This window comes from Sceloporus occidentalis, unplaced genomic scaffold (genome assembly GCF_023333645.1).
Source record: "Sceloporus occidentalis isolate IW3139 unplaced genomic scaffold, rSceOcc1.0.p SCAF_12, whole genome shotgun sequence".
In the NCBI taxonomy this organism is placed as follows: Eukaryota; Metazoa; Chordata; class Lepidosauria; order Squamata; family Phrynosomatidae; genus Sceloporus; species Sceloporus occidentalis.
Window position 1 is genome coordinate 20,301,456 of NW_028316992.1, and position 23,528 is coordinate 20,324,983.

A 23,528-nucleotide genomic window follows, 5' to 3' on the forward strand; every position below is an offset into this window, starting at 1 on the left:
TGTTGTTGATGATATAGGTTAGATATTCTACCCTTTGGAAGAAAAGGCATTATGAATAAATATTATTATTATTATTTTGTTATTCTTGATGATGATGCTAATGATATAGGTTAGATATTTATTTATTCATCAGAGTACTTATACCCCGCCCTTCAGCCCTAAAGGCTATCAGAGCGTCTTACAATTATTATTTTTAATTAGACGGTTCCCTGCCCTCAGGCTTACAATGCAGCCCTTTGATGGAAAAGATGTTATGAATAAACATTATTATTATTATTATTATTATTAAGTTGTTGATGATGATAATGAGATAGGTTAGATATTCTGCTTTTTGGTGGGAAAGGCATTAGGAATAAACATTATTATTATTATTATTATTATTAGCAATAAACATTATATTTAACCTATCTTCGTTATCAGATATTCTGCCCTCTGCTGGAAAAGGCAATAGGAATAAACATCATCATCATCATTATCATCATCATTATTATGTTGATGTTTTTGTTGATGATAATGAGATAGGTTAGATGTTCCCCCTTTGGAAGAAAAGGTGTTATGAAAAACCATTATTATTATTATTATTATTATACATTGTTGTTCATGATGATAATGATATAGGTTAGATGTTCCGTCTTTTGGTGGAAAAGGCGTCATGAATAAACATTATTATCATTATCAACTATTATTATTATTATTATATTAATAATATTAGTTTTTATTATTATGTTATTATTATTATATTATTTTATTATATTATTATATTAATATTAATAATTAATAATATTAATAATAATTAATAATTAATAACTAATAATAATAATTAATTAATATTAATAATTATTATATTAATAATATTAGTTTTTATTATTATGTTATTATTATATTATTTTATTATATTATTATATTAATATTATTAATAATAGTTGATAATGATAATAATGTTTATTCATGACGCCTTTTCCACCAAAGGACGGAACATCTAACCTATAATATTAATAGGTTAGATCTGCTGCCCTTTGGTGGAAAAGGCATGAATAAACACTTTTGCTGTTGTTGTTGTTGATGATGATGATGATAATAATGAGATAGATGTTCCGCCCTTTGGTTATGGAATAACCACCATTATCATTATTATTATGCCTCAGTCTGAGGGAGCCTGAGGCTCTGGGGAAGAAGCCCCCAAATGTCTTCCTCTCATTCTCAAAGCAGCTATGTTAGACCCCTTCGCATTTTTAACAAGCAATAATATCAATATATTTTACAGACAATGTATCCATTCCTTGACTTTTTTTATTTTTATGGACATATTGCCTCATATATTGTTCAACAGTGAGTCCAGAGAGGGAGGCGAGGAAGGAGGTTGTGGGGGGTGGGGGTGGGACGACAGTGCTACTTTTCCCCTCAGGAGGAGAGTAACGGTTTTGTGTCCGTGCTTTAAACTGAGGGAGCGACCGTTATTGGGCCAACGGTCGACAACGGTCCCCCCCTGAAAGGCAGGGGGGGCTCATTTTGTGTCCCCGTGTCTGTTTTCTGTGGTACGTGTGAATGCTTTCTGTGGTACGTGTGTGCCTCCTCCTCCTCCTGTTTCCTCAACAAGGCTGCGAAAGCTCGCCTCCACTCCACTTCCGGCAGCGGAGAAAAGAAAGAAAGGCTGAGGAGGAGGGAGAGGATGATGATGATGATGATGGAGGGGGGAGGGGCGAGGGAAGCGGTGCTATTAATAGCCTCGCTCTCTGATTGGCTGTTGGAGGAAGCAAAATATATTAATATATCTATATCTATGGAGGGAGGGAGAGCAGCACACCACGTGACTCTCCATCTGAAAACTCCAAGATGGCGGGTCCCGTCACGGGCTGATTTCCGTTGGCGGCGCGCGCGCGCGGCTTGTGCCAGCGCCGAGGGCCTGCCTCCCCTGCGTCCCTCTCTCGCGCGCCCCCTCCTCCCCCCTCCTCCTCCGAACGTCCAGCAACGGAGGTTCCACGGCCTTTAAGCCCTTTAATACAGGTCAGTAGCGCTTGGCCGGTTATTTTATTCTGCAGTCGTTTGTGTGCGCTTCCCCTTTAAAAGGAAACTGGGGGAGAAGAGAGAGAGAGAGAGAGAGAGAGGAAAAAAAATGGAACTAAAATTTGTCCTCCGACTTTTAATATCTGTATAGGGGGTTTCTTTAAAGGGTACGCTCTCTGTTCGGCGCTTTGAAAAAAACAACCCTGAGGTGTGTTGGTCCGCGAGAGGGAATGAAGAGGAGGGGGGGGCTACGAAGCGGAAGAGCGCGCGGGTAGAAAAGGGGGAGGAGCAAATAGAATGTTCAGGGTTTCTATGTAAATATGTATGTATGTGTGTATATATGTGTGTGTGTGTGTGTGTGTATGTATGCGAGGGGCCGAATGTTCTGAGTGGCGGCCGGGCGGACCAATCAGAACCCCGCTTACTGTCTTGGCGGGTGCTTTTGAGCCCTCGCTTTTGGCCCGGCTCTTGGGCGAAGATAGGGAGGGAGGGAGGGGGGCGGGTTTGAGGGAGCGTCCCGTTGGTTAGCGAAAGGGGCGGGTCTTGGGCCGTTGACTGACACCTGCTCCGGCCACTCCTCTCCCTCCCTGTTTGGTCCGCGAGAGCGGAGGGGGGCGCCGCCCTTGTTGCCCGCGCGCTGTCTATGCGCTCCGTGTGTGTGTGTGTTTTTGTGAATGAGGCGTTGGCGCGTGAGGCCCGTAGCGGAAGAGTCTCGCGCCGCCGCCGCCGCCGCCGCCGCCGCTGCTGCTGCTCCCAGGCCAAACCCAAGAGAGGAGGAGGAGGAGGAGGTGAGTATAACGGAGAGAAGGGAGCAGCGAGCGAGGCAGCAGGCAAAGGGGAGACGCCCCTGAGGGCGAGGCTGGGCGGTGTCTCCACTGGGGCCAGCGAGGGAGGGACTAAGGGGAGGCCCAGGCCCTGGCAACGCAGGGAGACAGACAGAGCCCCCCCCTCTCCCTCTTGGTCCTGTCCTCACCCTCCTCTGAATAAGCATTATTATTATTATTATTATTATTATATAATAATAATAATAACAACATATAATATCCCTCCTCCTCCTCCTGCAGAGGAGGATGGTGGGGGGTACCATCCTCCTCCATCACTGGGATGCCTCATGTGCCTGTGGTGGCACCCCCCTCCTTCAGGAATAATAACAATAACAATAACACACTCCTCCCTCCACATTTGCAGCTTTGACCTTTGCGACTTTGATTATTCACGGATTTTATGAATATCTTCTCTCTAGGGATCTCTAGGTCCTCCAGAGCAATTCTGTGATCAACTTTAACCAAAGGTTGCACCGAAGGACCTAGAGATCCCTAGAGGGAACACTCCACAAGGCATTTGTAGCTCCTCCAGAGCAATTCTGTGGTCAATGACTGGCGGGTGTCAGTCACAGAGTTGCCCTGGAGGACCTAGAGATCCCTAGAGGGAACACTCCACAAGGCATTTGTAGCTCCTCCAGAGCAATTCAGTGGTCAGTGTCTGGCGGGTGTCAGTCACAGAGTTGCCCTGGAGGACCTAGAGATCCCTAGAGGGAACACTCCACAAGGCATTTGTAGCTCCTCCAGAGCAATTCTGTGGTCAATGACTGGCGGGTGTCAGTCACAGAGTTGCCCTGGAGGACCTAGAGATCCCTAGAGGGAACACTCCACAAGGCATTTGTAGCTCCTCCAGAGCAATTCAGTGGTCAGTGTCTGGCGGGTGTCAGTCACAGAGTTGCCCTGGAGGACCTAGAGATCCCTAGAGGGAACACTCCACAAGGCATTTGTAGCTCCTCCAGAGCAATTCTGTGGTCAATGACTGGCGGGTGTCAGTCACAGAGTTGCCCTGGAGGACCTAGAGATCCCTAGAGGGAACACTCCACAAGGCATTTGTAGCTCCTCCAGAGCAATTCAGTGGTCAGTGTCTGGCGGGTGTCAGTCACAGAGTTGCCCTGGAGGACCTAGAGATCCCTAGAGGGAACACTCCACAAGGCATTTGTAGCTCCTCCAGAGCAATTCTGTGGTCAATGACTGGCGGGTGTCAGTCACAGAGTTGCCCTGGAGGACCTAGAGATCCCTAGAGGGAACACTCCACAAGGCATTTGTAGCTCCTCCAGAGCAATTCAGTGGTCAGTGTCTGGCGGGTGTCAGTCACAGAGTTGCCCTGGAGGACCTAGAGATCCATAGAGGGAACACTCCACAAGGCATTTGTAGCTCCTCCAGTGCAATTCTGTGGTCAGTGTCTGGCAGGTGTCAGTCACAGAGTTGCCCTGGAGGACCTAGAGATCCCTAGAGAGGTGTCCTCTCAGGTAAAAACAGAAGTGTTATTAGTGGTTTCCCCACATTCACGGGGGTCCTGTGCCCCTAACCCCAGCCAATGTGGAGAGATGAATGTAACAATAATATTTTTTTATATATCATGCTCCTCCGAATGATCGAAGCAGCTTACAATAAAATACGGTATCAATACAATATCGTACCAAAAATTATGACCCAGCGCTCCCTAACCTTCAACTTGGGGCCTCCCTCACCCCTCTGTCCACATCCCAGGCAGCCATCCCTATCCGTGGATCCGAGCAAGAGGATTAACCCATTTGAGATGTGGATGTGCTGGAGAAGACTGCTGAGGATGCCATGGACAGCTAAGCAGTCAAACGAATGGGTCCCAGAGCAGAGCAAATCTCCCTGGAAGCCAAGATGAGGGTGTTGTATTTTGGCCACATCATGAGGAGGCACATCAGGGAAAAATAATGCTAGGAAGGGGAGAGGGAAGCAGAAAGAGAGGCATAGCAATAGCACGATCAGTTATACTCCGCTTCAAACTCAACTAAGCAGTCTCTAAGCAGCTTACAAAGTGTAAGCTAATTGCCCCCAACAATCTGGGTACTCATTTTAGCGACCTCAAAAGGATGCCAGGCAGAGTCAACCCTGAGCTCCTGGCTGGGATTGAACTCACAACTTTGTGGTTTGTGAGTGAGTGGCTACAGTTCTGGCATTTAACCACTGCGCCACCAGGGTCCTTGCTAGATGGATGGACTCTATTAAAGAGGACATGGGTGTGGATTTGCAGGACCTGAGCATAGGGAGTTTTGGAGATGCCTCATCTACAGGGTCGCCATGGGTCCAGATCGACTCGAGGGCACATAACAGCAACACATGTTTCCAAAAAGCAAACCTTGATTTTGCCATTTCACTTCTACATTTATTGTTGCTACATATACTAATGTATATAATAGACTTGAGTATCCAGTATCTGCTGGGGGTCCTGGAATCAAGGCCTAGCAGATAATTAAGGACCCACTGCATAATTTAGGAATAGCAAGTACATTTCTATACCACTTAATTTACTTCAGTACAGATGTCTCTGGACAAATTCCAAAAAGCAGACCTTGATTTTGGCATGTAATATAATGAGGGGGCACCATTTTACGCCACTGTTGTATATAATGGGACTTGAGCATCCAGGGATTTTAGTGTCTTCGAACCAAGCCTTAGCACATACTGAGGGCCCACTGCATAATTTACTTCTGTTCAGATGTCTTTGGCCAAATTCCAAACAGCAGACCTTGATTTTGGCATTTTGTATAAGGGATAACATTTTACTGTGCCATTGTATTCAGTAGGACCTGAGCAGCCACAGATTTTGACATCCACGGAAGCAAACGCCAGCGGATACCAAGGGCCCAAAGTACTCCTTTCCTGTCGATCTCCAACCACTGTGAGGATACTGTTCATTGATAGGGCCACATTTTGCCACAGCAGACTATAAATACTGTCACCCCCCCATAAGAACAGAAGTGCCCCCAAGTGTCCCCATCTACAAGAGCATCTCCTTTGCAACATCATTGTCTCCCTCTTCCAAGGTACAGCTGTTTTTAATTGGTGGGGTTTTCTTGGCAGGATGTGTTCAGAGAAGGTTTGCCAAGGCCTTCCTCTGAGGCTGAGAGAGGGTGACTCACTGTTCCTCTCCCCCCATTAAAAATAGCTGTACCTCAGAAGAGGGTGAGGGCAGTGTTGCAAAGGGGTTGCTGGGATGGATGGTGGCACTTCTGTTCTTACTGGGTGGGGGTGGTGGTTCCTCTCCTATTTTTAGTCCTTCATCTAAAGAGTATTTAGTCTGCTGTGGCGAAATGTGGCCCTGCCAGCATCACTGCAAAATGGTGAAGGGTCTGGAAATCATGCCCTATGAGGAACGACTTAGGGAGCTGGGGATGTTTAGCCTGGAGAAGAGAAGGTTAAGAGGTGATATGATAGCTCTGTTTAAATATTTGAAGGGATGTCAGATTGAGAAGGGAGCAAGCTTGTTTTCTGCTGCTCCAGAGACTAGGACCTGGAGCAATGGATGCAAGCTGCAGGAAAAGAGATTCCACCTCAACATTAGGAGGAACTGCCTGACAGTAAAGGCTGTTTGACACTGGAACACACTCCCTCGGAGGGTGATAGAGTCTCCTTCTTTGAAGGTCTTTAAGCAGAGGCTGGACGGCCATCTGTTGGGGATGTTTTGATTGAGAGTTCCTGCATGGGAGGCGGTTGGACTGGATGCCCCTTGTGGTCTCTTCCAGCTCTACAATTCTATGATTGCAGTTGTTGAAGACTGACAGGAAAGGACTACTTTGGTCTGAGGCCTGAGGTGGTTCTCTCCTTGGCATGTAAGAGCCAGTGCATGTTGGACTGGATCAGGTCTCTTCTAGGATGTCTGGCTAGTCGCTGTCTCTGAAGGGAGTCCATCCAACAGGGTTGTTGTAGTGTCGATAAAGTGGAATAAGGAGACCTGAATGCCTAGGAAAAAAGGATTGTATAAACAAAAACCTAGTAATTAATGACCCTGTCTCATGTATGCGTATGTTCTGGAAACATATTGTTGCATTAGACATGGCCTTCTTAGTGGACTGTTTACAAGTGTTTAGGTCTTTGCACCTCCTCCCAGCTGTATATGTGTATATCTGTCAAAGCAAGGTAATACTCCGTCTCAGCTGGCAGCTGGCTTCTGCAGTTAGCCAGAGCAAACATGCTTCCCAATCTTCCTTGCAAATAGGTGGTTATCTTTAACTGAACAGGTCTCATTTGTGAGTCTGAATTACCAATTCTGTCACCTTTCCATCTCCCTGTCCAATGTAGAATAGACATACTGGTGATGGCACACATGTTCTACATGCATAAAGTTTCCGGTTAAAATCCTGGCATCTTCAGTAAAATGTAATCATGGGCAGCAGGGCACAATGGCTGCTAGAGAATCGCTGCCAAGTAGTCTGCAGATACAGGTCTAACAGCTAGCTTCATATATGTCTATAGCCCTGTTTGGGCACTCCTCTACTCGCTTTGCATGTAGCTTGGCTACTTCTTACAGCATCTTGTTACAGCAGCCATGTATACACTGCTACTGTCTGCACCAAACAGATCTTTGTGCATAGAGATATGGATGTGTAGGCCTTTGTATGAGCCCAGACTCTGTGCTGTCTTCGATTGTAAGTTACTTGAAGGCAAGAATGTATGTTTTTGCCAGTCTTAACTCCACGTATGTTGATAGATCATTACTGGCTTTTATTGTGGTGGGGAGTCACTGACGCTGAATTGCTTCATGATGCTTGCCTTGAAAAAAATAAAGGGTTCATTTGTTTTGTAGTTCATCCGCACTGTTTCTCGTCTTTCTTGGGTTAGTGCTTAACACTGTTTTTCATCACCTTGAGGACAATCTGCTCTTTAACAACTAAATTATAAGTAAATTTGAGTTGCTTTTGCTGGAAAAGTTGCCCTCATTTTTAATTGCTTCTATCTCATTGTAAGGGTTTTTACTTGTTTTTCACTGTTGCAAAAAAGGTCATTTTTTAAAAACGAAGACGTACACAATTCAGACACCTCAGTCACGCAACAAAAATGAATAGCAATAAATACCTGAGCTCACTTTTGGACGCAGGTGGAATTGATAGGGATTGGGAAGAATAAGGTCTGATAATATGCTCTTTCTGTGAATGTTCATAGAGATGTTCTTACTGGAAACGTTTCTCCATCATCAAATCATTGTAGCTTGAAGCAACTTGAAGATGGCCTACAGTGGCCTGCTTCAAGCATAACAAAATTGTTACTGCATAGTTCAAAGAGACGCTGCCCCTATCATAATCTTACAATATGCTTAATCACACAAAACTCTGGAAAATGCAGAAGTTCAGGGAAAACATAAGATCTGAATGATCTGAGACAGAACATTTTTATTTTGCATCCTTTCCTGCTTTCCAGGTTCTACCTTTCTTTATGTACCAAGGTTGCTAAAGTATTCTTTTGATGCAAGAGCCCAATAAGATTGCTAAAGAGTGAAGCAGAAATACCTATACATTGGTCTCTTGTACTGGTTTCTGCACTGTCAGCTTGATATGTTTCTGGATCCCATGTTCATATGCCAACCTTGTAGTGTTTCTCTCACCCGTAACTATTTGTTGCTGGAGTGTCCATAATGTGTGAAGTATGTGGGCAGTCTGCCTTCACAGCCAAGTCCAATCCCAGATTTAGACTTGGTTTTGGGAAGTGATGTTGAGTTGCAAACATCACTGGGATTCCAGAGCTCTGTTGGATGGCTACTCTGTGGATTAATGGAAGCAGGCTACTAGCAAATGTTTTCTCAAATTCGCAAGGATGTTAGTGTGGTGTAATATGGCCTAGTTGCTCTTAGGCTGTAAACATTGGTATACGAGCTTAATGAATGCTGTATTCTTGAGTAATGGGATAAACACAGTGGAACCCAATCCCTCTGCATTACATGGGGCATAGAAGAATAATCACTCTAAATTCTTTCCTCCTAATTGAACAAAGGAAGAGTAATGGCTCTCTCAGTGTTTTAACCCAGCCAATTGCTCTTCCAACAGGTTGGGATTTTTGTTGTTAGCTGCCTTCAAGTTGGCCTTGGCTCATGGCAACTCTGTAAATGAGGTCTCCAAGTCCCCCTATCCTTTACCTCTCTGTTTAGCTCCTATAGGCTCAGGCCCATGGTCTCCTTGATTAAGTATCATCTGGCATACAGTCTTATTTTACTGCCCTCTACCTTCCCCAGAATCATCGTTTTGTCTAATGATTCATGCTTTCTCATTATGTGGCCCAAGTATGACAGCCTTAGTTTAGCCACCTTGGCTTCCAGGGAGAATTCAGTCTTGATTTGTTCCAAGGACCCATTTGTTTGTCTTACTGACTGTCCATGTTATCCTCAGCACTCTTCTCCAACACCACATCTCAAATGAGTTGTTTTTCTTCTTGTCCGCTTTCTTCACTGTCCAGCTCTCGCATCCATACAGGGTGACGAGGAATATGATGACTTGTACGATTCTGACTACAGTGCTCAGCTATATATATGTTTACTCTTTAGGACTTTTTCTGTTTATTTCATAGCTGCCATTCTCATTCCTAGGCTGCTTTTGATTTCTTGACTGCTGTCTCCATTCTGAACAGCGTTTGATCCAAGGTATGGGAAATCTTTTAACTGTTTTGATTTCCTCATAATGAAGGTTGAATCTATGTATATCCTCCATGGCCACTGTTTTTGTTTTCTTTATACTTAACATTAGGCCTGCCTTTGCGCTTCATTGGGATTAGGTGAGGGTTTTAATGGATCTTAATGTTGTGGTCTCATTTGTGGTTCTCTGTGGAACTCTGGTAACTCTGAACTCTGATGGATTGCTATTCCATTTTCACATAGTCTGGTTTCCCCCCTCCATAGGCTTGTGTCTCATGTCTCTGAAGGCATACATTTTCTGTTCTCTTCCTTGGATTTTCAGTACGGTATTGTTTCCCCAGATATTATGTTGGGCCTTCCTCTTCTATTTCTCACCAGGTTTGAAAAGTGACATCTTCCACAGTTCCGTTTCTCCCTATGAGTTTCTTGTAGGTTGAGTCCAGTTTACCAGTTATTATCGTATATGTGACAAGTGTTCCTTTCTGAAACTTTGCTTTACCAGCTGGTCTTATTTACCCCTCTCTGCTGATGTGAACTGCCTCTGATGCTTGCAGTTCTCTTCATCTTCAGACCCATCACTATTGCTCTCCTTGGATGATTTGTTCTAGTAGCAAGGGGCCAAAAGTTGTAAAACTGAGTTGTCTGTGCTGCAGGCTATAGCCTTCAGTTGCGACAGAGGAAAACATATGTACTCTTAGGTTTCAGGTGGAATGAAGAATTACTTGGTGTAAAATTACTCCGACTGCTGGCCAATTTGTTTGCTCAAACACTAGCTTTCCAGTGGTCATCCAAACTTTCTTTACTGTTCTGCTCCTCCCAGGTATCAAGTACTTGTCATTATTCCCATTTCATAGATATGGAACGAAACCTTTTTTTAGTATTTATAACAATTACAATACATATTGAATTCAAGAAACCTACTGGGTGACGTTGGGCAAGTCACACTGTCTCAGCCTCAGCCACTGAAGAAATTTGCCAAGAAAACCCTGTGATAGATTCGATTCACCTTAGGATTGCCATAAGTCAGAAATGACTTGAAGGCAGACAACAACAACAACATAGTATTTCTTTAAAACATATTGACCAGTGACATCTGTTATTCCTTAGATACGTTTATATAACTTGTACTTTTATGCTGTTGAAATTCTTACCTAACAGATTTGGTTATGATTTCTAAAAAACCTATCCTAATTTCTGATTTCCACACAACTTCTAAAGGCTGGTGTACTAGTCTTAAATTTGGAACTACCCTACATGTTTGACTTTGCATCCACCTTAAAAATGAGAGTACGGATTTGTCTATATATCATAATGATTCTACTTGTAAAAGGAAATAGGAAAATTGTATATAGAAAATACATGTACCATGGGCCCTTTTATTAACGGGGGGGGGGGGGGGGGGGGCTCTGTTCTGGATCTCCCCCCTCAGGGATGGCAGAAACCGTGGGATGTCAAGTATTCAGTGGTGGTGTGCGCAGCCCCTCTGCTGGGACCATGTGCATGCATGACCATTGAAATCAATGGGGCTTGTTGTTGTGGATGCTCAGATCTGCAGGTGGCAAGCCCACAGTTGGGGCAGGTGTGCTGTATATATGAATTGCCACATTATACAGTACATATGGAGGTGTACATATGATCTGCTGCCCTGTTTATGTGTTAATCTTCTCAGGTTTGGGATAGTTTAAATTGGATCTCCATCTTGCAAGACTACATGCCAACCTTTATGTAGCAGTTTTTAATAGCAAAGTATTTGTGCTCAACTTCGCCTGTTTTGTAAAACATGACAGTGAGTTGTTATTTCAACAAAAAATGATATATGGCACTTAAATTACTTTAGTTGCATTTATATATTGTTTTTCCCCAAGGAGCTCAATGAAAATGCACGATTCTTCTCTTCGACTCCCCATTTTGTCGTCATAACCCTGTGAGGTAGGTCAGTCTGAGAAGTGATTGGTCTGTGATCACTCATTAGTTTCACAGAAGTCTCACCCACCTCTCTAGTTACTGTTTAATATTATTCACCTTGTTATATTATATCCTCAAAAGCACAAACAAATATTTTTTGTCGTTAAAATGTGGGTTCCATCTGTTTATAGTATGTGACAAGACGCTAATATTTTTCTGTGTCTGAAGTAAGTTTATGACAGCTTAAGCCACCTGAGTCTTAATACTTTATGGTGCATTACAGACAGACATGTAGTGGTATTGGGAATAATGGGAATCAGCTTAATTTATCAAGTCTTCTAAAAATAAGGGTATGTTTTGAATAATACAATTTTAGGATTTGAAATACTTCACTGAGTTATGTGTTTTAGTTTATTAATCCTTCAGATAAAAGCTTTGCCTGTCTGCACTTTAAAAATTGCACTCTATGTTTGTATCATCATTTGGGCTAGAATTTGTCAAGTGCTCTAGATTAATCTGACTCAGGATGGGTCTGCCTTTGATCTGCAGCCTTGCAATAGTAGATGTTTAGAAGATTTCTGGGGCTTGTTGGCATCAGACATATTAACCTCTGATTCCCAGTCATGTTCATATGGGGTCACTCCAATTCACTGTTCTCAAAAAAGTAGTTCCATAGGGGAAATGATGTCTGAAGCTCTCAAAAGCAATGTCTCTCCTATGACACTTGTTTAGTTTTACTATACATTCTGCTTAAAGAAAACTAGCTAAGGCCCTCTATGGCTGCATTCGCACTGCAGAAATAATCTAGTTTGACACTAGTTTTAACAGCCCTGGCTCAAGTGCTGTAGAATTCTGGGAATTGTAGTTTGTTGTGGCACCAGAACTTTTTCGCAGAGAAGGCTAAATGCCTCACAAAACTACAATGTCCAGAATTCCATAGCAATGAGCCATGGCTGTTAAAATGGTGCCAAACCAGATTATTTCTGCAGTGTGGATGCAACCTATTGCACGCTTGCTGGCTGTATTGACTTTTATCATAGTTAATGCTGGCTCTCCCAATAATGAATGGGTGACTTAAGGTCTGTGCTATAAGAGTTATAACTTATAATAAGAAGTTGGGCATTATAGAGCCAATGGCTGGAATCCTACTGGTGTGTTATGTAGATTGTGTAGTGCTGCTTGAGAAGGGAGTTGGATTCTTTGGGTCCACTGTCAAGAAAAGAAGGCCAATGGCTCTTAGGCCTGTCTTACCAGGGTATGTTTAGTTCCAAGGATGCTCCCACTGGCCACCATTGGAAAAATAGCTGCTTGGAGCCAGCAGCCTTGTTTTTCTAACAATCAGCAGTGCTGGACCTTGTGCCATGCTACAACTTTTTCTGGCATCATAACACAACAGGATCTTGGTATAGCGTTGCCATATTCCAGTCTCTCATATCTGGGCATCTAATTTGCATATTATGCATATTAATATAATTATATATATTATTAATCTGCATTCTGATTATCCAGATTCAACACATTAACCATTGCACATTTCCTACCATTATTAGGTTGTGAGTTTGATCTCAGGGCTCCAAGGTTGACTCAGCCTTCCAGTCTTTTGTAAGTAATTAAAATGAGTACCCAGCTTGTTGGCGATACAGTAATTGGTTCACACATTGTAAAGAGCATGCTGAGTTCACGGAAAAGCAATATAGAAATATAAATGCTATTGTTACCATTATGTTTCAACCTCAGTACCAGCACCAAGCTAAGAGATCTTCTTCTCTCCCCCCCCCCAGCTGTTGTGAAGAGAGGGAGATCTCTAAGCAGCTTGTGGTGGTGAACCTATGGCAGAGATGGTGTGCAGAGCCATTTTTCAGGCTGTCCTGGGCCTTCACCTGTCTTTAGAGAGGCACCTGAAGGCTCAGGAGGGTGCGGGGGGGGGGGGGAGGAGGAGCAACAGGCGTGCACTTGTTCCTCCTCTTCCTCAGCTTTCAGCTGCCACTGGAGGGCAGAAGTACCACCCTGGAAGTCCTCCCCCCCCCCCCCCCGGGAGGTCCTGCTGAATGCTGGAAAGCCTTTTAGTTTGGGCACTCAGTCCTTAAAAGGTTCTCCATCATTGTTTTACTCTCGGGAGGCTGTTTGGAAATGAAGTTCCACCATGCTGCCTAGCCCTAGGCTCAAGCTGCCGACACAATCACCACATAACACAAGGCCATCTCTGCTTACCTTTTTTCCTTTCCCACCTTCTGGTCTTGTCAGGGAAAGGGTGAGAATGGAAGAGTAAAATGGCAATGCTATACCTATGCAGTAGCAACCTGAGCCTGCAGAGCGGGATGAGGCTCCCACCAGTGCCAGTCTTCTTGCACAGTTTCTTGCTTCATTGCCAACTGCCACATTTTAACCCACCTATCGGCCTGTGATGAAGGAAAAATCCAGGATTTACTGCTTCAACTGACCTACCCAGCCAGGACATTTTTTTAGTCCTTTCAGTCTGGAATTTTCTAGGTGTTCTGGGACAGATGGGAATACTATGACTTGGTCAATGATAGCTACTTTTTCTCCACTGGCCAAAACTTTTACTTCCATTAAGGGAGGAGGCTTAAGCAAAGTATATAATTAAAACATATTCAGGGCTATCTGTGTTGGCCATAGAGCAAAATAAAATGAAATCCCAGTCCACAAAAGGACAATGCATTTATTGGCCAAGCAAAATGTACAAAACATGCACGATGTGTATTGTGTATTTTGGTTGGCCAATAAAGATATCACTGTTGTAGATTTTGTATTTTATTTTATTATTAAATTTAAGGTTTTGGTATTAGTGATCTAATTTGGTAAATTTTATAGGATGAGGGTTACCTGTGTTAATTAACCTGATACTGCTGCATTTATTTAAAGCATGTTTGCTCCTATCTTCAGCTACATGAGTTAGTAAAAACAAGACCGCCACTGTTCACAAGGTTTTCATCCAAAAAGTATGACACAAACGGAAAAAAGGGATGAGGAGTGAAGAGGATAATAAACAAACTTGGGCAGCATATCTTAAGGTTGTTGTAATGACCAACTGGAATGGAGAACAATTGAAGTAGTGGATAAGTCAGTTGGAGCTAGTCTCTGAGCATAGAATCATAGAGTTGGAAGAGACCACAAGGGCCATCCAGTCCAACCCCCTGCCATGCAGGAAATCCAATTCAAAGCATCCCCAGCAGATGGCCATCTAGCCTCTGCTTAAAGACCTCCAAGGAAGGAGACTCCACTACACTCCGAGGGAGTGTGTTCCACTGTCGAACAGCCCTTACTGTCAGGAAGTTCTTCCTAATGTTGAAGTGGAATCTCTTTTCCTGGAGCTTGCATCCATTGTTCCGGGTTCTGTTCTCTGGAGCAGCAGAAAACAAGCTTGCTCCCTCCTCAATATGACATCCTTTCAAGTATTTAAACAGAGCTATCATATCACCTAACCTTCTTTTCTCCAGGCTAAACATCCCCAGCACCCTAAGTCGTTCCTCATAGGGCATGGTTTCCAGACCTTTCACCATTTTAGTTGCCCTCCTTTGGACACGCTCCAGTTTCTCAATGTCCTTTTTAATTGTGGTGCCCAGAACTGGACACAATATTCCAGGTGGGGCCTGACCAGAGCAGAATACAGTGGCACCATTACATCTCTTGATCTAGACACTATACTTTTATTGATGCAGCCTAAAATTGCATTGGCCTTTTAGCTGCCGCATCGCACTGTTCACTCATGTTCAACTTGTGGTCCACTTGGACTCCTAGATCCCTTTCACATGCAAAGTCACACGTAAAGTCAGAGGAGTTATGTTGCTTCCTCTTTCTTGGGCATTATTTTGTGTGTTTTTAGTACAGGGTACTGATGAGCCGCGTTGTGTGTCTAAACCAATGAATGACGTCCTTCTGCAGTTCCAAGTGGTGGTTCCTAAGAGGACTAATGGGATCTTTCTCGGTGTATTGGTGATTTTATGGTAGCCTTATCTTGGTGTGTGCATGTATATATGCCCTTCATCTTATGACAACCCCTTGGATTTTACTGGGTTTTGTTAGGAAAGGAATAATCAGGTGGTTTACCATTGCCTTCCTCTGACATACAGCATACTTTAAGCTTATTTATCACAGCTTCTTTTTTATTTTACAGTGCTATGCTATAAATGTCTCCTCAGGAGTAAACAAACCCCTTTGAATTCAATAGTTCTTGCTGCCAGATAGGCAGCTAAAGAATTGCTGCCTGTCCAGTTTGGTTTCTGAGGTGCTCCACTCTGCTTTGCTTTTACTGATGCTATGTGACCCTTGGCCTTGTTGTAAGGGCATCTTAGCAGAACAAAGATGGAAGGAAAAATCCTGTGTTGGGGATTCTAGGATCAAAAATGGATTGTTGCTCTTGAGCCTGATACTTAAAAAGGTGGTGAATTAAGGAAGCTCGGCTGCTTGTATACGGGCATTGAGCCATTGCAAGGCAGTAAAGTTATTGTACAATTCTGCTGTAGCTATGGCAACATCCACTGTGCTTCATTTGGAAATCTAAAATGCCACCCAGGAAGAAGAGATTAAGTTTGAGCTGGTTTTTTGGTGAAGCCAAAATTATAATGAAGTAACCTTCGAGAATTCCACAGTCTTTGTCATACTTGCATTTCTCCAACTTAGTACAGGGTATATTGTATATTTTTGTCATCTCTTCTAATTTTGCAATCCCTCTGGAAACTGAGAACATATGGATGTTGTATGTTTTTCTATATTGTATTAAAGAGGTGTGTCTACACTATTAGGGTACAGGGCTCTATATTTATTAATGTATTTCTTTACTAGATTGTTGATGTCCACTGGCCAGAGCTAGGGGCAAAATGTTAGTGAGTGGGGAAGAGGGGAGTAGATGGACATATACTGGGAATTAAGAGAAAAAATTGTCCCTCTACCCACGCTTACCCCAGGAGATGGTTTTCACCACCAGAACTGATCTCATAGTTTTTGCCTGTGTGCATCCACACCTGGAACCCTTACACATTTGAGTAGCTTAATTTAAAAGGGGTTGGAGTGCTTTTTTCAAAGAAATGGAAACTGGCAACACTTGCTGTCATGTAATTCACCCAGAGATCTGCAAGTAGATCCTAATGTGTTTTCTCCCTAACCGTGAGTAGATCTTGTTTTGAAACAGACTAAGAACACTGTTAGAAACATTTGTTATAACTAGAAATTTGTTAAAGTTGTACTGTATGTTGCATGTTTTCACGGCAGTGAAGTGTTACATGTAAACCTTAGCACATCTGGATAGTTACTAGGTTTGGGGTAATTATTCCATTTCATCTTTCTTCCCTAGCATTGATTGAGGAAGATTAATTAAATGTAAAATGTGAGCTATGGAAACAAACATGAAGAGTCAGTCTGGCCACATGAAAATCTGAAGGCAGTGGGAGAATATGCTATGGTACTGTAAAGTGGGTCTCATCGTTCAGGCACCTAAACTGTATCAAAAAATCCATTTTTGTTCCATTGGCAAAGGAAAAAACCCCTCTGAATAAATCTTGCCAAGGAAGCCCTGTGGTAGGTTCTCCTTTGGGTTGCCAGAAAGACTTGAAGGCAAACAACAATGTGCACCGTAAACATAGTTAGCACATGAATTGTCTTTTGGCATATAGACTTCTGTTCTGGCATAGTACCAGGTTTCTGAAGCTTTTTTCCTGATTATCTTAATTACTGGCAGAGCAGGCTTAAATAGAATTACACTGCATATACAAAATCAGGAATCATTGTGTTTGGCTAGTCAAAACTTGCTATGTGAAGTATATATATTAGCACTGCAGTAATAAATGTATCAGATTTTACATGCGTCCATAACTAATTGCAGGAGTGAGCAGAAGATCTGAATCTACAGACAGAGCTGACTGATTTCTTGACTCCCACTTTAACAGTAAACAACAGTCAAATGAGCTTGCCTACTTCTAACTTAATTTGTGTTGCTGAAATGGAAAAAGGTTTTGGACAACCAGCATGAACTACTGAGCAAAAGATTTGGGAGATCTATTCAGTTTAGGTAATCAAAACAAGTTTTGGGCTTTAGAAGTTCAAAGTATATATCTTTTACAACAACGTCATCTTTATAGACCTTAGGGTTTCAGAGGAGCAAAGTGCATCTTCGCAAGCTTAAGGTCTTCCCCGCATAGTCTTATTGTATACTTATTATTGCAACAGTTCTCATAATAAATATAAGCACAGTTAAGGTTAATAACTGACGGGAGGGTTGAGGTGGCATTTATGTTCAGTATGTAAAAATATAGAATGTAATGATGATGCTATATTTCTCACCTGTTTTGTGCCAGTGTGTTGTGTCCGATGTGTAGTTTCAGAACAGCAAATAGGCAGACGCATGTCTAATGAAAAAATGAGAACTGAGCAGGTTTTCTTTCTAAGAAATTCTTCCGCTACCTAAATTATACTCTCAGAGTAGTTTAGCAGGGGCTTCAGAGAAAAGTAATATAGTTTATGTTCAGATTTGTACAAACAATAATGAATAACTGAACCGTGAAACAAGCTTTTTCAGAAGGCTCTGGAATCTCTGTGTGCTATGAAGATGTATGAATTTGGAGATGACATGTGCTAAGTTGGAAATGAGACAATTAATCTGTGAGGGATGCTAAGTAAACTTCCTTATAAGATTATGCCTGTGAATTCCAGTGGCACAGGGTTTTGACTAGTTTTATCTTTTCAGTGTATTGCCCAGTGAATCCTGTTCTGTAAGCACATCTCTGGAGGTTTGGTAACTTTTTTCCCTCTCAGGAAGAGATAGCTGTCTTGAAAGTTTTCAAAAAATTATTGGATTTAATGCTCAATTTGTCCTTGTGTGCATAATTGTTTCACCCTGTACTTATGTGTTAAATGCGTATATTCCATGTCATACCTCTGATGTAGTGTCAGCTAAAGCATAAGACAATCCTTCCGAGGTCGCTAAAATGAGTACCCAGACTGTTGGGGGCAAATTAGCTTACTTGCTAATTAGCTTACTTGCTGTTCACCGCTATGATCTTTGGAATAGCGGTATATAAATAAAACAAATTATTATTATTATTATTAAAAAATCTACAGTGGAGCCTTGATATCTGCAGGCTTGCTATCTGTGGATTTAAGCATCCGCAGATTGCAAGCCCTATTGTCCCCAGTGGTGGTGCATGCACGCAGCCGCATTAGTGGCTGCATGCATGTTGCAATAGGACTTGAGGTCCTCTGGTTTTTTGTATGTACGATATGGTGGTGTGCGGAACAGATCCCTCGCAGATACCAAGGTCCGACTGTATTAGCATTTAATATGCTGCAGTATGTTGTAACAGACTAATATGGCTATCTCTCTGGAAACTGAGAACCTTTTACATGGTGGGGTGGGGATGCTTCACTGGTTTTACTATAATAACTGAGCGTACTGCTTGGATTTTGGGGTGATCCTGAAAAAGCGTTTTTCATACTTCACTGAAATAGGCACACAAGGTTTCTCTGCCCGTAACAAATCTCTAGATGGAGGAGGGATGCTAAAGGAATATGTTGAGTGTAAAAGGATGAAGAGTTGTGCTGTTTTTTCCCTCCAGCTTAAAAAAAGGTTGTGTAAGAATTATACTGCTTATATTATTGATGTTTGTAAGTGCTGAAAAGTTGAGAAAAGTATTAAAAACTGAAATAAGACTTAAATGATAAATTTTGAGAAAAACAAGGACAGAAGAAGGGACTACTTAATTTTTTTAAAATTTAAAAAAATGTGAATGGAGAGAAGTGCATGGAAGACATGAAGGGGGAGAATATAAATGTGAAAGATAGAAGTGGTCATTAGTCAGAAACAGAAAATGTGATCCAGGAAATGCTGAACAACATTGGAGACAACTTCAGTTCTTGCAGTTTATTAAACATGTGAATATTGTGCGTATAAAAAAAGCATGAGAAAGGGGAAACAGATATGAATGATTAAAAACCCATACTGCTTTAATTTGCTTTCGCATCTGAAGGTCTAGAGATTTGCTGCTAGACATTGGCAGCAGTTTTCTGATAGCCATGGATGACAGAGAATTCTATGCAGGCAGGTGAGCCAGTTAGGGAAAGAAGGGCAAAATGCTCAATTTCTTCAAAGTTCTCAGCATAGCCAAGCAGGCTTATGGAGGAGGGAGAGAAAAGAAATGTAGTGTTTCCGTTGCTAGCCTATAACAGACTAGTAGTTTTTTTGAGGCTGCTAACATTTGTGGACTTTCTTACAAGGCTTACTTAGCATAAAGGAAATCAAATTGTCATGAGATCGCTAAGTACATGGTGAATGCACTACATACCTCACAAAAGGTAATTTTTGGACAAGTGAACTGGGTATTTTTTGTGCTGCTGTATGCTATAATGCCTCGTGGCAGTTGTCAGCAAAACTGAAATGCCCTGCTTTAAATATCCATATTAGGCTAAATGAGAATAACTTTTTCAGTCTCTTCTTAAGACTAATTATATGAAGAGTGATGGGAACTTGGTTTAAGTTCAAATATATCCCCTTTAAATTGTTCTTAGTGACTGAAATCAGCAAATTTAAGTTGCTTCACTCTGTTCTTGCAGTGGATTAACTTTTATTATTTTCAGTCACTTAAGAACACCAAATTATTTGATTTTAAACAAGGTTTTTCACTTTCCACTGTAGGTTTTTCCTTGAAGAGGCATGCACATTAACCGGGTTTTATAAAAACTTTAAAACTGCTTTTCAAACAAGTGAAGCTTTTATGCAGCTTAGGATGTCATCCAAACACATTGGCCTCTTGAACTTAAGAGTCTTTGCTAAAGCACAGACTGACTTCAGTTCATCTCTTGGTGTACATATTGAAGCATTCTAACAATGGTCACTTAGTTGTGTGCTAAAGCTGCAGTTTTGTGCACACTTACTTGGAAGTAAGTCCAGTTGAGAAAATTGGAATTGGAGCTTGGTTGTGCTTATATACAAGTGACTGTGGACTTTCCAGAATCAAACAAATGATAGTTACTAGAAAAAATAATCTTCCAGTGCAAGATGGAAAATAAATATCCATAGTGTTTGGTTAGTTGAATAGCAAATATTGATATTTTGAGAAGTGAGTGCACTGTAGAACTTGTGTAATTGAGGGGCAGAAAAGAAAAGATCATACATTTGGGCTCATTGTATGATCCTAGTGGAATAAAGGAAGATATCTTTCAGATATTCATGTTGATGGTGACTTGATAATTTCCTTTGTTCAGTGAAAAGCTATGATGTGGGAGGTTTACTAGGATCTGATCTGGCATGAATGATGCACACTTCAGGGTTTAACATACTCCTTGCATTCTGTTTACAAATACCCTGGGTTTCCCCTCCTGAGTGTAGTAGAAAAGTGGATTATTGTTTTGAAACTGCCCTGAAGAGTTCCATAGATAGAAAATTGGCCACTGGACCTGCGGTACCTTATCCCACTGGAGAAGAAATAGTTTCCAGTTAGACTTAAAATTATATTGTTCGGTACCATCCCCTCTGCTTGGAAACTTAAGTGGCTAAGTGCTTATCTGCAAAATCAAGCCACTCCACCTTACGAAAGTGATTCTACATCTTATGCATACATAAATGTTTTTTGTTGTACCTTCGAGTCATTTCTGGCTTATGGCGACCCTAAGGTGAATCTATCATGGGGTTTTCTTGGCAAGATTTGTTCAGAGAAAGTTTGTCATTTCCTTCCCCTGAGGCTGAGAGCATGTGACTTGCCTAAGGTTACCCAGTGGGTTTCATGGCCAAGCTGTGAATTGAACCCTGGTATCCAGAGTCATAGTCCAATACTCAAACCTCCACACCACACTGGCTCTACATATATAAATATGTAGGTGTACATAAATATCCAACTTTAAAATTGAAAATGAAGATTCACACTGAATGCCAGAAACAGGACTTTTTGTTTTCTGCTGTTTGGGCAGCAGCATTTTCTTTCTCCTTCCTCTTTTTCTGTTCTGCTCATCAAACCTCAGTTTACACCTGGAATTTATTTGTTGCCTACAATCAGCTTTTAGTTCTCTCTTCCACTTTTACAGCAAGGAGTACTTAGAGGAATCAGAAGTTGGGTAGATCAGTGTTTGTCAGGCTGCTAATGCCAACTCCCTGTCTGACATTTGAGACCACAATTTTGCCCCTGATGCACCGGGGACTGGTACCACATTTCTGCCCATTGACCACAGTTGTTTCTATTTTTGCTGGAAACTTGATGTGGACCAGCAGCCAGTGACTTACAGACTGGCACTAGTCTTTTTTTGCAGGCTGATAGAGGCTGGAGGTAATATAAAAGCCACTGCCAAAGTGTCCTGGACTGCAGCCAGCACACAGAGACACACGCTGATAAGAATGGCTTAGCCCAGCAAGTGGAAGCAGAACACAGACCTTGCAAGGAGTAAGCGTAAGAGTAGTCCGAGAAGCCAAGCCGAAGTCAGGATACCAGACGTCAGAGCAGTCTGAAAGCCAAGCCGAAGTCAGGATACCGGGAGTCAGAGTAGTCAAAGCAGTCCAAGGTCAAAGCAGCCAGAAGATAACAAGGGTCCAGTCCGAGGTCAAAGCAACAGGGAGTCAAGATACAATGAACCAGTGCCAGCAGCAATCACACCAAGGGATCATGCAATAAACTGACACTGAGTTGAGGCCTTTCTACAGCTTAAGTAAGGGAAACTCTCCCCCATGCCACCTGCAGCTGGTTTGCTGATTGCCTCTCTGCAATCCTCCTAGACCTGCGCCTGCAAGCACTCTCAGCCCTTCGCTGTTTGTAAGTAGGCACCTCCAGGCAAGCTTCCTCCCCAGAGTCACCACTAGGCTGTTGCACCACAGGAGGCAGCTCACTAACACTAGGACCTGTTTGGGCCTCCTCCTCTGACGCTGGGAGATCACAGTTGGTACCTGGCAGAGCAGGATGAGCAACTGGTGTAGCCTCAATTAGCTCTTGCTCTGGAGGAGGCCCCTCTTCATCCTCCTCCTCCGAGAGCTGTTCTTGGCTGGCCATGACACCAAGACCTGAGAGCTATGCTGTTTACAGAGGTCTCCAGTGGTTGGACCTAGCCGTCATGTTACGTTGCTGCTGGTGGTTACACCACCACAATTTAGTGTAGCACTCATGTGGACTGTGTGGTTGATGCAGCTGAACTATAGAATGTAAAACGTATCAACTCAGTCTGGTAGAAACAGAGCTGGGGAGAGGGATGGAATTGACCTGCTGTACCCATACAGCAAAGTTAAATCCTCCTTCCCATGCTCCTCCTCCTCAGAGTCTTGACAGTCCTGATTCAGAATCCTTTAGCACCATATATTACAATAGAGAAAGAAAGAAGAGAGGAAAGGGGAAAATAGACATTAACCTCCCTCCCCCTCAAAGCTCCATAATAAGATTAGCTGAAAAGTACAGTTCTGAACAGTGGTTTTCTGCTGGTTTAGAGACTGACTTACAGAGAGAGTCAGCCTGCTATAGTGGCTTGAACATTGGGCTATAACTCTGGAGACAAGGGTTCAATCCTCATTCAGCCATAGAAACCAACTTTGGGCACATCACTCTAAGCCTCAGAGGAAGGCAAAGGCAAACCACTCCTGAACAAACCTTGCCAAGGAAACCCTGTGATAGGTTTGCCACAGGTCAGAAACTACTTGAAGACACACAACAATGGTTCATGACCTTTATGTAATGAGCCAAGATGATAAGTGAAACAGCACCACACAAGTTATTCCCAGGCTGTACAGGAAAGAGTGGGCCCTTGCTTGGATTTGTTCCAACTTCTGCACATAATGCAAGCTGGCATAATGTTGAAATAACGGCAGATTGATAGAAGTTTTTAAAGACTTCAGTAAAATGGAGTGCCAAGTTTTTTTCCCGGCAAACTATCAAGTCCTTTTTTTAGTTATCTGAATACTGGAAATCTCAAGCTGTAGAACTCATACTGAGTATGTGCTGAAAATCTGCAATTCTAAGTAACTAGGGAACGTTCAAGAGACTGTTAAAAATACTGAAATAAAATAGAGATGCTAGGACTGAATAGTGGTGAAGATCACATAGAGATTCCATCCAACCATAAACTACAGTTGGTCCTTTGTTTTCGCGTGGGATCTGTTCTGAACCCCCCTCCTGAAAATGGAGGCCTGCACATATTCAAGCCTCATAGGCTTGAATGGGCCGCGCCCCTGTGCGTGCGGCTCAGGTGCACACGTGCCATTGGAAATAGTGGACATTGCC

At 42.6% G+C, this 23,528-nt stretch overlaps 1 protein-coding gene across 10 annotated transcripts in view; it reads left to right on the forward strand.

Annotated features, from left to right (window-relative positions):
* Window positions 1–1,445: 1,445 nt before the first annotated feature.
* HDAC4 (histone deacetylase 4) overlaps window positions 1,446–23,528 on the forward strand; it is a 144,841-nt gene continuing 122,758 nt past the window's right edge. For 6 of the 10 annotated variants that reach the window (XM_089477882.1, XM_089477888.1, XM_089477890.1 and 3 more), the window contains exon 1: window positions 1,822–2,004. The gene's annotated coding sequence lies outside the window, so the exon portion shown is untranslated. Of the gene's footprint in view, window positions 1,558–1,821; window positions 2,005–11,288; window positions 11,353–12,878; window positions 12,931–23,528 lie in introns of those variants that run through there. The other 4 variants (XM_089477884.1, XM_089477887.1, XM_089477885.1 and 1 more) reach the window with 4 other exon arrangements.